The sequence below is a fragment of the Pteropus vampyrus genome, unplaced genomic scaffold (assembly GCF_000151845.1).
Source record: "Pteropus vampyrus isolate Shadow unplaced genomic scaffold, Pvam_2.0 Scaffold39, whole genome shotgun sequence".
Taxonomy (NCBI): Eukaryota; Metazoa; Chordata; class Mammalia; order Chiroptera; family Pteropodidae; genus Pteropus; species Pteropus vampyrus.
This window is the reverse complement of record NW_011888820.1, coordinates 2,329,870-2,332,448: the sequence shown is the minus strand read 5'-3', so window position 1 is coordinate 2,332,448 and position 2,579 is coordinate 2,329,870. Positions and strand designations below refer to the sequence as shown.

General features: G+C 31.4%; 1 pseudogene; it reads right to left on the bottom strand.

The window, feature by feature from the left end:
- Positions 1 to 802: 802 nt before the first annotated feature.
- Positions 803 to 921, bottom strand: LOC111738530 (annotated as a pseudogene).
- Positions 922 to 2,579: the final 1,658 nt, after the last annotated feature.

The following is a 2,579-nucleotide window of genomic DNA, read 5'->3' as shown; positions in this document are numbered from 1 at the left end:
GAGCATTATATGACTTTCATTCCCTAAGACACAAGACTCAAGGACTGCCTCAATGATGAAATATTTAACCAAAAAATCTTTGGGGGAAATGAAGACTTTTCAATACCATAATGAAACAAATTTTGTAATCTGTATAAAACTTACCTGAGGGAGTGACTGTTTTTCAGTTATTAATCAATGAAGAGGATGTTTTTTAGAAATTGTTATTGTTATTAGTACTATTCAGCCAATATTTTAAAGTAACATTAAAATTTCTGAGAAACTTTGTTACGGTTATCATTATTTCATTAATTATCCCAGCACATTTTGGAATAGGAAATGAATAAATTTGAATTAAAAATATGAAAAAAAAAATCTTCATAAAATCTCTCTCCCTCTTTCTCAATCTCTTTCCTTTCTATCCTCCTTTCCTTCTTTCTCTTTCCCCTTTCCTCTCTTCTCTGGTCCCCATCTCTTGGCTCACATAAGGGAGACTATACAATACCCTGAAGATGAATAATAAGGATGTTGCTAAAATAAATTAGGAATCTCTGTGTTTATCACAGAAAAATACTACCGATTCTTTTCAAATCTCATTTCCTGGACCTGTATCAGAAGCAATGTAGCTAATTTTTCAACTTTTTAAAGATACCCAGGGAAGACAAAATAAATGCATCACATCGCCTACCAATAGACATAAAGTGATCCTCTTTTTGTTTTTAGAATGCTTACACACATGATTTGCTGCTTTATAAAATGATTTCAATGATTTACTTTAAAAATTTTAATTAATTTTCAAGTGTATTTTCCTTTTTTTTTTTCATGCCGACAGAACCTGGTATTCCTAGGTGGTCTCCCATCCAAGTACTAACCAGGCTCGACCCTGCTTAACTTCCGAGATCAGATGAGATTGGGGATGTTCAGGGTGTCATGGCCATAGACTTGCCTTGGTTTTTTAAACAATGTGACACACTCTGTAGTCAGAAAATATTTGGTGACATTCTTATCAATTCAATAAATTAAAATATAGATAAACAAATCTAAAATCTTTAATATATATTTGGTAGAACTCATGTATTTGATGCAAATGTTTTTAACTAATGTTTTATATGTATTTATGATCGACTTATTCCAAAAATGATTTTGGCGGTCACATTTTTAAAAACTCTCATATATTAACAATCGTTAAAATGAAAATTGAAAACTGATGTAGCTACAGTTAACATTCCATTTTGAATTTCTTGGAAATCTAGGCAAAAAGAGATTGCATAACTTTCATTGTTTGAAAGAAGTGGCATATTAAATTTTCTATAAAGTCAAAATTTTGCTAACATTTAATTATAAAATTAATTGATTATTTTGACTTTATAGGGAATACATATATAACATGGCATTGAAATCAGTTTTAGTGACAAGATAGAAGTAATTTTTTTAATTCTTTTATTTCCCTCAATTAAATCTGAAAGCTTAATATTAAAATTCAATATATACAACTATGTGGCTATCTGATAGTCTAATTTGATAATTAAATTAAACTTTGAGAATCCAATAACACAGATGCCTTTCTCATAGCATTGCTTTCTTTAAAAACCTTTTTTAGACAGAATCTGAGTGACCGATATTTTTTATTAAATTTCTGGTAAAAACCTGTTATCCCACTGTGTTTTACCCACTTTTGTACTTAAGATCTAGCACAAGAGTTGTCATAGAAAGTGCATGTCAAATTTTTGTGAAGTCTAATTAAGGGCATATTCACATACCTTAAAAGTGTTTGGGTTGACATTCCATTATCAGATTTTAACATTGTGAGAAATGTTCTCACTTAGGTGAAAGACCACTGCACTGCACTTGAAGGTAGGCTAAGGGATTGCCAGAGAGTGATAGCAAATCTGCTCAAGGATCTGGGCCAATTGATAATTAAAATGCCAGCATTCCACACTGCAGCAGACAAAATGTTCAAGACTGAGTTACCAGCTCTGGTTTCCTTAAAGGTTGTCAGAGTGAGCTGCATGCATGCTGCATCCCTAGCTAATAGGACAACTTAACCTGCTGAGTAGGCTTAGTGTCTACGACCTGCCCTTTGAAACCAGTTTTAGAGGTGGGTGAATATTGAATACACTCTACTTGAAGTACTGTATCATTCATTCTCAAGGCCATAATTATTGAATTTAAAAACTAGTTTTGTGGCAAGTCATTTCTAATAGAATTTGAGTTGATTATTTTTACTGGAACTGTAAAATTGTCTCTCAGATTGGAGGTGTTTGAAGGAACATCTCCAATAGCAGCTACAATTTGAGCATATCTGTTTTTCCAAACATTTCTATGAAAAACTTCAAATATACAGAAATATTGAAAGAATTATGCAGTGAACACCCATATACTAACATCATAGATTCTATAACTAATAGTTGCTATTTTGCTTTATCACATGTCTATCCATCTATGCAACTACCTATATTTACATTTGTTTATTTTGATGCATTTCAAAATAACTTACAGAAATTGAATTGTATGTACACTTTGCCTCTAAATATTTTCAGCATGCATAGTATCAATTAGAGCTTGATAAATGTATGCATATTTTACTGATTTTCAGTGTA